Raw genomic sequence first — 12,866 nt, 5'->3', positions numbered from 1 at the left:
ATGAGAAAGTAGAAGGGTGGGTTAGTAAGTTTGCTGAGGATATAAAAGTTGGGGATGTTGTGGGTAGTCTGAAAGGTTGTCAGAGGTTACAGTGTGACATCAATAGGTTGCAGAACTGGGCTGAGAAGTGGCAGATGGAGATCAACCCAGATAAGTGTGAAGTAGTTCATTTTTGTAGATCAAATTTGAAGACAGAATATAATATTAATGGTAAAACTCTTGGCAGTGTGGAGGATCAGCAAGATCTTGGGGTCCGTGTCCATAGGGCACTCAAAGCTGCTGTGCAGGATGACAGTGTTGCTAAGATGGCATATGGTGTGTTGGCCTTCATCAACTGTGGGATTGAGTTCAAGATCCGTGAGGTAATGTTATAGCTATATCAATGTTATAACTATATTAGTTAGACCCCATTGGAGCATTGTGTTCATTTCTGGTCACCTCATTACAGGAAGAATGTGGATACTATGGAGGGTGCAGAGGAGATTTATAAGGATGTTGCCTGGATTGGGAAGCATGCCCTATGAGGATAGGTTGAGTGAACTCTGCCTTTTCTCCTTGGAGCAATGGAGGATGAGAGGTGACCTGGTAAAGGTGTATAAGATGATGAGAGGCATTAATTGTGTGGATAGCCAGAGGCCTTTTCCCAGGGCTGAAATGGCTAACACACAGGGCCATAGTTTTAAGGTGCTTGGACTTAGGTACAAGGGGGATTCAGAGTTAAGTTTTTCACTCAGAGAGTAGTGGATGTGTGGAATGTACTGCCACTGAAAGTGGTAGAGGTGAATACAATAGGGTCTTTTAAGAGACTCTTAGATAGGTACATGGAGCTTAGAAAAATAGAGGGCTATACAGTAGGGTAATTCTAGGGAGTTTCTAGAGTAGGTTACAACATTGTGGGCTGAAGGGCCTGTAATGTGCTGTAGATTTCTACGTTTCTATGCTTCTATGGTGCCACAACATTAACCTCTCACTCAACATCAGTAAATGTAAAGAGCTAATGATTATCAATTACAGGAGGAAGGAACCGAAGATACTCAGTCCTCATCAACAGATCAGAGGTGCAGAGAAATTCCTTGGTGTTCTCATTTCAGAGGATTTATCTTGGGACCAGCACGCAAGTGTTTACAAAAAGAAAGCATGTCAGCAACTTTACTTCCTCAGAAGTTTTGCATAGATTCAGCATGTCAAACAAAACTTTGACAGCCTTGTATTAACATACAGTGAAGTGTGTCATCCTGGCCAGGTATGGACAGGAAAAGTCTACAAAATCTGATGGATTCAGCCCAGTCCATCCCAGGCTAAGTCCTCCCTACTGCTGAGCACACTTACGTGAAGCACTGCTCCAAGAACGCTGCATTCATCATCAAGGACTCCCACCATTCAGGCCACAATTGCAACTTAAGACTTACGTCCACGCTACCAGGTTCAGGAATGGTTCTTACCCTACACACTCCCGAACCGGCATGGATAACTTCACTCACCACAACTCTGAGCTAATTCTGCAAACTACAGTCTCACTTTCAAGGACTATTTACACCTCGTATTTACAGTATTTTTTTATTTGCGCAATCTGTCTTCTTTTGGACATTGGTTGTTTGTCAGTCTTTATTTATTTTATTTCTTTATTTTCCTGTAAATGCCTGCAGGAAAATGAATCTTGAGGCAATATACGGTAACGTATAATACTTGCAGTAAGAAATTTAGGTTAATATCACCGTTGAATTTATTTGAGAATTAATGTAGCTTTCTGAGTTATTTGACAGCTTCTTATTGGTTGTCATTTTGCTTTTTGAAATTGAGTCTGTCAAAGTAAAGAACATTTACTCTAACACCCACTCCCTGGCAATAATCAATGCGTACCAAAATAATCTGGTTTTCCATTTCCAGAACTGGATGTGACCTTGTTTAAAGGTGTGCACTGCCCGAAAAGTGCAGCCCACTGCTAATTTTCCCAGGTTATGTTCATGTCAAGGCCAGTACCCAAAGTTTTTGATTTTGCTTATAGCATTTACAGTGGGCTGATTCTTTTGACATGATGGCCCCATGCCAAAAACACCAGATTGACTGAGAGCTGAAATGACTTGCTGAGAATCAGCTGTAATTCTCATTGAAGGCAATGATCATTATCAGTCTGCCTATGTAAACAGTACTTCCACACTTAGGTGACTACTATATCTTTCAGGATTGCAAAAGTGATGTTTATTGCCACAATTAGAAAATCATCAACATGATGAACATTGATAGTTAATGAGAAAATTAGCTGAAAGCAGATGGACAAACCAACTGACCTTGCAAGTCTACCTTGATATGGAAACCACAATAATATATCTGGCATAGAATTTACATTGGAGGGCAATGCTCTGTGGGTTAACAATAATAGGGCAATCAAAATTCTGAAAGCAATTTCTGTCCCATCATCCATTACAGGAATAATCACCATGCTATTTTCATAATTCAGGAATTACATGCTAACTTGAATGTTCTACTGGGGCAGGAAATGACTTACCACTGAGGTTCTTCTTACAGTCTTCAAAGGGCTTCTGCTGGTCACTAGGCTGGCCCCTCACCATTCTTTGGATATGTTTGGTGCTGCTCCCAGCATGCACTTCCGTGTTGTTCATTTAACCAGGTTGATCCCCCTAAGCTGACAGTATTGATAGAATGAAGGATGCAGACCATGATGGTTCAGATTGTGGTGGTAAACAGCATCTCATGGATGCCCACATTTGGGCTTCCATATCGGCACTGTAGAGTGCCAGAGCAAGGCAGCAACAATACAAGCCCTTCAGACGAATAGGTCCATGCTGGTGTCTATTCAGCTAGTTTTAATTTCCTGCATTTGGACAGTACTTCTCTAAGCCCTATGCCTCCATGTCCCTTATCCAAGTGCTCTGAACTGATATTATTTTACCTGCCTCAACCACTTCCTCTAACAGCTCATCCATACAGTCACCAGCCTCTGCCTCTCAGGTCCTGTATAGCTATTTCCCTTCCATCCTAAATCTATGCACCTAGGTTTGGATTCTCCTACCTGGGCCTCTCATAATTTGAAATATGCCTCTCATAATTTTAAACATATCAATAAGGTCACCTCTCATTCTCCTCTGTCCCTAGCCTCACCGATCTCTCCCTGTATCTCAGGCACTCTTAGCCCTGGCAATATCCTTGTAAATCTTTTCTGTGTTCTTTTCGTTTTCACCATGACTTTCCTGTAACAGAGTGACTAAAACTGTACACAACAATCCAAGGGCAGCCTCGGCAATGACTTACACGACTGCAACATAATGTCCTATCTCCTGTACTCAATACCCTGTCTGATGAAGGCCAGCATGCTAAACACCCTTATCACCTGTGATGCCACTTTCAATGAACAATGCTTTGATACTCCAAGCTTCATCTGTTCCACTACCCTCCATGGTGTTCTGCTATTCAAAGTATATCCTATGCTGGTTTTGCGTTCCAAAATGCATGTTCTCACATTTATCTGTATTGATCTTCATTTGCCACTCCTCAGCCAACTTCCCTAACTGATCAAGATACCCCCGTAGTCTTTGATAACTTTCTTTGCTATCAACATCTCTGAATTTTTCAGCAGCTGCAAACTTACTGATCAAGCTTTATGCAATTGCATCCAAATCATTTATATAAATAATGAATAGCTAGGGCCAAAACGCTAACTTCTGTGGCATACCATTTGTCACTGTCCTTCATTTGGAGAAACAACCTTGAACCATCACCCTCTGCTTCCTACCTCGGGGCCAATTTTGAATCCACTTAACTAGCTTTCCCTCAGTTCCATGGGACTTAATCTTTTAAACCAGCTGACCGTGCAGGACCCTTGCAAAGTCCAAATAGGCAAGATCCACCACTCTGCCTTTGGTTACCTCTTCAAGAAAAAACTCTAAATGGTTTGTCAGTCTCATCTTCCCACACACAAAGCCATGTTGACTCCATCTATCCAAATGCTTTAGTTTCTGTACTGCAGGAACCTCTCCACTACTGATGTCAGGCTGACTAGCCTGTAGTTCCATGCCTTGTCTTTGCTACTGTTTAACAATGGAGCAACATCAGCCACCTTACAGCCTTTTGGAATTTCACTGACAATGAAGAAAATATCTTGGCAATGGCCTCCACAATTTGCTCTCTGGTCACCCATAAAGTCCAAGGACGTATGAGCTCAGTGAATTCATGAGCTCTGTGGATTCATCCAGTTTAATGTTCTGTATGGCTGTAACTACCTCCTCCCGGTGACAACTTCATTATTTGTTTTCCTTATCTCTTGAGCAATCATGATTTTCTCCCAGTGAACTCTGAAGGAAAATACTAATTAAAAATCCTACCCATCTCCTATGGCTTGAGACTAGGCAGCCTTGTTGATCACTTGTTGGCAACTATCCTCTCCCCTGCAACCCTTTTGCTTTTTATATTCAGTAGCTATAGAATCTCTTGGGATTTTCCTTAATCTTGCCTGCAATATTCATATCATACTCTTTCCTTATCCTCAGTGCCATACAACACAACAAATGGAGGATTGTAGCTTGGTGGAGGTTAGTGAGAATTTTAAATGCAGGATACACTGGAGCTCATTTAGATTAAGAATGGGGTGGACAGATGGTGTCAGTTATGATACAGCTTTAGCACAGAAAATGCTGGAGGTACTCAGCAGAACAGGCAGCATCTATGGAAAACAGTATAGTCAACATTTCGGGCCAAGCCCCTTCAGCAGGATGGCTGATGATGAATTGATTTGAATTGACTTGATTACTTACATCCTTCAAATACATGAGGAGTAAAAATTTTTGCATTACATCTCCGTTCAAACGTGCAATGTGCAATTATAGTAATTTATAATAAATATTGTGTATGACAGGATAGTCAATACAACATGGAAATACAGCTGAGTCAACATGAATTAAGCAGTCTGATGGCCTGGTGGAAGAAGCTGTCCCAGAGTCTGTTGGTCCTGGCTTTTATGCTGCAGTACCACTTCCTGGATGGCAGCAGCCGGAAGTTTGTGTTTGGGGTGACTCGGGTCTCCAATGATCTTTCAGGCCCTTTTTACACACCTGTCTCTGTAAATGTCCTGAATAGTGGGAAGTTCACATCTACAGATGCTCTGGGCTGTCCACACCACTCTCTGCAGAGTCCTGTGATTGAGGGAAGTACAGTTCCCATATCAGGCAGTGATGCAGCCAGTCAGGATGCTCTCCATCATACCCCTATACAACGTCCTTAGAATTTGGAGGGGGGCATACCAAATTTCTTCAGACTTCTAAGGCGCAGAAAAAGCATTTCAGGATGTATATTGTATACATTTCTCGGACATTAAACGTACCTTTGAAATCTTTGAAGAGGCACTGTTGTGTCTTTTTGACTGATGATGATCAGTCTGAAGGTAACTGAAGTATTAAGGTTGGGTGTGACATTAACGAAGGTTTCAGCAGATGATGGATTCAGGGTAAAAAAAAACATGCACAACATTCCTTTCCTGAAGTCAAGAATTAGCTACCAGAACTTTGGAAAGAGGACTAATTTTATTTTGGGAATAACCTGCCTCACAATCTTACATTCCTGATATGAACACCAGGGGGGCACCGGTCCATGTGAGAAGCTCAGAAAAAATCATCCCATGGAAATACAAAAAAACACTAAAACAGCCGGGGAGATTTGATTATGAAAATAAGAATGGCGAAGATACGTCAAAGTGGATTATCTGAAGATCAAGATACGGGAGGGTGTTAGTGGGATAGCTACTCAGTTGTCTTCAGCATTTTAAGAAAGTGAAGAGGAAGTAGGTTGTTTTACTGCGGCAGTGCAGTAAGTTTTAATATGGTATTCGAAACAGTCATTCGGAGAGAACTACTTGTAAAAACTACACTTCCTTTTATTCAAACGGGAAGTGTTCCTTGTCTATTTTACTCCTTTGTCTCCTTTATGCTACTGTGTCCAAAAGACGCTGCACACCTCAAATGCTTTGGACACGATTCGGCGTAATCTCACTAAATAACCTCTTCTCCATCCGACCCAGATTAGTTTTAAAGATCGCCAAAAAAGTTAACAGTACTTAGCTCCCCATTAACTATCGGCAGTAAATCAAAGTCAAAATCTAAACAATCAAAATATTTCGTAAGAAGAACAAGTGGTAATTGATTCTTTCAAAATGTAAAGCTTGTTCTCAGCAACATAGCTGCAAGCAACAACCCCCGAAAATAAACGAGGGAATGCGACCAGATAGATTCGCAGCCAGGGGCTTCTTACAGCTTTTGAGCCAGTGACACTGGGGGGCGCCATGTACCCGTAAAATAGTGGGGGAGGGGTATGGGCCGGGGGGGGGGGGGAGTTGTTGATGAAGTTTTGTGACATTTCCACCTGCTAGAAAGTTGTCAAGATCCACTATGTAACAGGATTTTAAAAATTAAAATCGGGTGAAAGCACCTTCATTTTTCCTGTTAAATGCAATTATTTTCTTAATAGTAAACGAACGGAATGCAGCCGGGGTAATTATGTGCTCTTTTGGGGAATGCGGATTACGCTTTGCGGTTTCCAGATCTGAATCAGATTTCTTTGAACAAGGGTTGCAATTAAAAGCATGTCCATTCGGACCCTGCCGAGCCGCTCGCGTATCATTCTGCGAACCAGCCGGTGTTTGAAAACTGCCGCTGATGTAGAATTTGGAGCAGGTAACGATTCAGCCAGCGTATCCTTAAATAAAAACGGAAAATACTAGGGACACTCAGCCAGTGAGGTAGCAGTGCGAAACGACAGAGAAAGACCATTCTTAACGATGATTTATCATTCAGTACCGGGACACCAGGGTGGTTGGGTATGGAGTCAGGGGCGAGTAATAACATCCTTTGTAGGCAAGAAATATTCCAACTCGTCGCACTAAATCTGATACTGAAATTGTAACTGACATAGTCTCGTATAGAAAAGATATTTGAAAATAGATCAAAAGCACCGCTCAAACTTCAGTCAAACTGCAGAACGGGTAACATTTCTCTTCTGATATCTTGTCTGTTGTCCGATGCTGCACCTGCACTACGGCGGGATCAGCGAGCTCTCCCGAGATGTTTTGAATGCCCAGGCTATTCAGAGAAATCCATCTGCATTTCGCTGTGAGGTAAAGATTGTTTTAGTAGCAAGAAACGATGGACAGAAGTGAAACGTAAGAGATGCAAAAGCTGGAGTCGAGGATCTTGGGACGGTTCGTGGACTACCCCGAATCATTGACTCTCTCTCTGCCTCCGCAGATCTTATTTGACCCACTAAGTTTTTCAACAGAAAGACACACTAGCAGAGATGGAGGCTAACCAGCAGATGTGGCACAAGTGGAAGTAGACAGCAGCAGAGGTGGAAACTAGCTGGAGAACATTAGCAGAAATGGCCACCCATAGAGAAGGATATTAGCAGAGTTAGTTGTCAGCAATATGGACAACAGCAGTTCACGCCACCGACATGGTGGTTATGATTACTGCAATGGACTGACACTGGTAGAGGAGGACACCAATTGCGATGAACACCAGCAGAAGTGGGAATGGACAGAATGGGAGACTAGCAGAGATAGAAGCCTGCAGAGATGGACACAAGCAAAACAGGCAGTAGCAGAGAGAGACACCAAAGTCAATCTACTCTAGGAAAACTGGCACTAGCAGAGATGGACACCTGCTATGATAGACACCAGAAGTGGGCATCAGCAAAATATGCTCAGCAGAAAAGATGGGCACTAACAGAAATGGACACCAGGAGAAGGGAACACCAGTAGAGGTAGACACTAGCAAAGATGGATATCAGTAATTATGGACATTAACAAGGGTGGAGTGGGACCCCATCTATATGGATCAGGCAGAAATGGACACCAGCATAGTAAAGATGGCCACCAAAAGTAACAGACATTCGGAGAAGTGGATACCAGCTAAGGCAGACAGCAGCAATACAGACAGAAGCAGAGGTGGACACTAACAGCGATAGCAACCCGAGTACCAGGCTCATTTTTGTATCCATATTATCTCGATATCGTGAATCGTTGGAGATCTATTGGTTTGGTTTCCATATTCGGGTGTTATGCACTGTTGGTTCATTGGCCTTCCTATGATCAGTCTGAGGTAACTCCTTGAATTCAGTGGTTTCGACGATGCCAGAATGAATGCCATAGGCGTGAGTGGTTGGCATAAGATTCCGCAATTCTCGACGAGGGAACTCGCATCATACTGGCACCGATTCCCTATGAGCAGGCACTAACCGTCTCTGCGCTGAAGTATGTTATCGCTGCTAACCACTGGCTTAGCAGCCGAGGCGATCCCTTTATCAGCAAGGCAGCGTCCATTATTAAGAACCTCCAGCACCCAGGGCATGCCCTTTTCTCACTCTTACCATCGGGTAGGAGATACAGAAGCCTACAGGCACACACTCAGCGATTCAGGAAAACCTTCTCCCTCTCTGCCATCCGATTCCTAAGTGGGCATTGAATCTTTGGATTCTACCTCATTTAAAAAAAATATACAGTATTTCTGTTATTGCACGTTTTAAAATCTACTCAATATACGTATACTGAAATTGATTTACTTGCTTATTTATTATTATTTTCTCTGCTAGATTATGTATTGCATTGAACTGTTTGCTGCTAAATTAACACATTTCGTAGACTGATTTTGGTGTCTCTCTCTGCTACTGCCTGGTTCTGATTCTGCTGGGGACCAGGTTACTGAGTAAAACAAACCAGAACTGTAGTTGTGCGGATGTGTCGCACACTCTTGCCTTATAGCCTTCAGCAACCTTAACGTTCAACAACGCTTGAAACAACCTAACTGCAAGGACGGTCGCTGTCTACTCCCTCCCAGTTGTAACGTCGCCTTTCTGTTTATTCCCCTTTACTCCGAAATTAATATTTCTAGCCGGTGGGAATGACGGCGAATCCAAGTTAATGTATGCCTCACTCTTCGGACAACTTAATTTCTGACCAGCACCGTGTGCGTGTTGGTGTATAATGCGCCGACAGGCTCTAGGTCGTGATCGGCCTTTCATTATTTAGTACTGATTATGTTTCGTGAAGTTTATTGGCACGGAGCAGTGGTTGTCGCGGATCACGCTCCCCCACCGCCGGTTTTCCCCCGGAGAGGAGTGGGGTAGGCTGCACCTCAGGTGCAGGGGTGCTCCCGGGTAAAGCCAGAGTTCAGCACCCCCACCACCCCCACCCCAGGACTGATGTTGAGCTGAAGGCGGGGTGAGAATGATGTAACAGGAAGCCGGAGGCTTGCCCGCTAATGATGATGCCCTTGTCCTGATCACTCACTCTCCTGACAGTGTTTCCAGCACTAAACTTAAAGCAGGCAGCCCAAGAGGAGCTGCTACACACTCTGAGAGTGTACGGCACGCTGACTGGCAGTCTCTGTCTGGATTACCCTTCGGCACCCCCCTCACTTTCCAATCTCAAGCAGAAGGACCAGTTATTTGCAGCTTGGAAAGAAGCAGAGAGAATCCCCGCCCCCCTTCCCCCTCCCATTCTTGACGACCCAGTCCTGCTCTGGTTGGTAAGTACAACACACAATTGTTTATTCTGTCACCTAAAACCAGATTTATCCGGAGCTCCAGAATCTCCCGCGAAAGCCATGTCCTGATATATTATACAGTGTATGTTGGCTGATCTTCCACAGCGGAATTAGCATCTGTAAAAATAACTGCAGTCGCCAGTGTTAGCAAGATGAGTCGCGTCCTCATAACTCGCCCTCCGACTCCCAGCAAGCTGCTTCCTCACGTTTGGCGTTTGACTTCTCGGCGACAGATTATATCGTTAGTCCGCTCTCTTTAGGCTGTGGAGTAAGCGGGCTGCACGTTTTGTGTTTTGTTTTCGTTTGCAAAGGAAACAGGCGTTAATTGTTGAAAGCAGTTTGAGATTGTAGCATACCTTTCTATTTTAGACCCCAGACCTCATGTCCATCTGTTCTGGCAGAATAAGAGTTTAGCAACCTACTACAACCAGCAGTGGACACCCTCCCCGTCCATTGTTAACAAAAATAAAACGCATTAGTAAACATAACAAATATTTTTAACTGAATATATTAATTAACCTTGTCTAATGATGCGCCAAAGTCTCTACACACTTTGCAAGTAGTTGTTTATTTACAGGAGTTTGTAGGGGTGAAGGCAACGATCTGTCACTTTTACGTTGAATTAAACATTAATGCAAAAATAATATGAAATCACATTGGTTTTGCAGTCTGCCGAAGTCTGAAGTAGGTATGTGAAGAGAAGAAAGCACCGTGTTTAACGCTGCCAGTTGTAAATTCTTAAAAAGTTGGATGTAGTCTGTACTTGTCTCGGCTCAGCACTTAAAAAAAGCTTGGATTAAGTTAGCAACTGCCGGGCAAATAGAAAGGAAGACCATCTAGCAATTGATTTGGAGAGGGTTAATTGTATAGGAATAAAATTTGAAATGTCCGAGTAAAATACAATATTGACTCCACAACTATTCGGCGATCAGGTTGGAACTCGTGCATATTTTAACTTATTCGTATAATTATCGTCATCACTGTAGTGATGCCCTTTGGGAGCTCTCTCTATTTACATAAACACAAGAGAATCTGCAGATGCTGGAAGTCCAGAGCTATACACACAGAATGTAGGAGGAACTCAGCATTTTGTGTGCTTTTTATTTACATAACGGGAGTAAAACAATATTAAGGCTACCGTGAAAAAGAAGTTGATAGATTAGCTGAGACAAATAGCCAATCTCACGACCAAAGCTGTTTTGCAGAAATAAATCGGGTATACTAGAATGTATTCTGCAAGGATTAGCAACTGACTTATTTCAAATGATATAAATACGGATTAGCTTTGCCTGGAAAGGCTGTTTAACTCTTTACCAGCATTCCCCGGTGTGGTGCAGTACAACGTACGTCCTCGAGGGGGGACCGTAAGGTTTGTTTTACGGAAATGCCATCGATAATGTTTTATGTTATTCATTCACATAACATGTGAAGAAAAGGTTGAAGTTGTATGCAGGGAAAGAAAATATCTGTTCATTATTGCCACCTTCAGTCTGGAGCTTTGACACATGTAGCTTGTTAGTGATAATCACACCTGGTCTTAGTGAGGATTCACGCTTAATGCACTCTTATAAGTGAAAAAATCTGATTTAAGAAGAAAAATGAAAGTAATCGTACACTAGATGCCTTTCATGCTGTAATGCTGCTCATTATGTTTAAGGCCAAGACACAAGGGGCTGCAGATCCTGGAATCTGGAGCAGCAAAAAACTCAGTGGATCAGGCAGCATCTGTGGAGAGTAATACTGTCAATGGTATCAACTTGTAGGAAATAAATTGTCCATAATCTGCCACAGATGTTGCATGACCCACTGTGCTCCCCTCACAGCTTGTTGTTGCTTCATTATATTTAAACTAAATTTACAACCTGCAAATTGCCGAGTACAAAAGCAAAGCACAGAAACAGTAGTGTAAACTATATAATTACATATAAAAATAACTTGCTTGATGCTATTACTATAATAAGATGTTTCCAGGCACTTCATGGAGGCTTAATGTGTAAAAAAAAACCTGATTGCCAAGCCTAAGAATAAATTAGGCACAAGTAATAAAACAAATTAGTTGAAGTTCTGGGCTTTAAGCAAGGAGGACTAGGAGTGAAGGGACACAACAGAAGAACTTAGTGAGCAAAGAGGATGCTGGCTGGATGATCTGAGTCAGGATGGGGTAAAGTAGAACTGTCAGAAGGAATGTATCATTGAGTAAGAAGGGATGAGACCAAAACAAGTTCCAAGCATAAAGATAGGAATGTTATACTGTTTATGTCGGTGCAAGGGGTGGAGGGGATGGTGGGTGTGGAGTAGATGCTGAGAAACTTGCATTGCACCAAAGACAGAACTCGGGGTGGGACTGGTGCGAGGGAGCAAAGGGACAAGGTGAAATCAGAGAGGGGAGAATAAGACTCCCCCAGGAATGGGGGATGAGGGGACACAGAGCGAAACACCACAGCCAGCCAGTGGGAATATTTTTCGTCTCGATTACCTGCCCAGTAGATGGATGTGAACGGGTAAAGGATCACTGAAGAGTTTTGTGAAGTTATTGCCTTGTTCAAGCAGAGCGAGATAGGAGATGAAGTGCAGGCATTGCCTGGTCTAAAATGAGGTGTCGCAGCTGAAGTTCTGTAGGTGCACGTTGGGGAGTGTCCTAACTACTTGCACTACTGACTGGTATGGAAGCTCCAATGCTCAAGAACAGAAATATCTACAGAAAGTGGTGGATGTAGCCTCATGCATCACGGCACAGCATCCCCACCACTGATCAGAGTCACGTGGAGTGCTGCCACAAGAAAGCAGCATCCATCTTCAAGAATTGCCACCATTCATGCCATGCCCTCTTCTCGCCATTACCATCAACAGAGTGTACAGGTGCCTGAGGGCCCACTCCGCTAAGTTCAGGAACTTATATTACCCACAACCATCATGCTCCTGAACCAACGTGGATAACTTTACTCATCTTACTGATGAACTGATCCCACAACCTACAAACACACTTACAAGGACTCTACAACTTACGCTCTCAGTATTCTTTATTCTTTTATCAGCACTATTTGTTTTCTTTTGCACATTGGTTGTTTGCCAGTCCTTCTTATGTATAGTTTTTCATAAATTCAGTTGCATTTCTTTAGTTTCTTGCAAATGCCTGCAAGGAAATGAATCTTAAGGAAGTGCATGGTGACTTACAGTATATGGATTTTGTTAATACATTTACTTTGACTTTGAATTTGATCTTGATGCTGCTTATTCAAATATGTCAGGCAGAGGCTTGCTAAGAATTGAGCCCCAGGCTATGGGTGTGAATCAAACTTCTTGAAAGTAAGGTCTGAAGTA

The 12,866-nt window shown here is 42.9% G+C and overlaps 1 protein-coding gene across 4 annotated transcripts in view; it reads left to right on the top strand.

The window, feature by feature from the left end:
• Positions 1-9,194: 9,194 nt before the first annotated feature.
• LOC132392655 (calcitonin gene-related peptide type 1 receptor-like) overlaps positions 9,195-12,866 on the top strand; it is a 91,488-nt gene continuing 87,816 nt past the window's right edge. For 2 of the 4 annotated variants that reach the window (XM_059966830.1, XM_059966831.1), the window contains exon 1: positions 9,195-9,527. The gene's annotated coding sequence lies outside the window, so the exon portion shown is untranslated. The remainder of the gene's footprint in view (positions 9,528-12,866) is intronic. The other 2 variants (XM_059966828.1, XM_059966829.1) reach the window with 1 other exon arrangement.

Source organism: Hypanus sabinus, chromosome 4 (genome assembly GCF_030144855.1).
Source record: "Hypanus sabinus isolate sHypSab1 chromosome 4, sHypSab1.hap1, whole genome shotgun sequence".
Classification (NCBI taxonomy): domain Eukaryota; kingdom Metazoa; phylum Chordata; class Chondrichthyes; order Myliobatiformes; family Dasyatidae; genus Hypanus; species Hypanus sabinus.
Note: the sequence above shows the minus strand (reverse complement) of the source record. Positions and strands in the feature narration are given on the sequence as shown.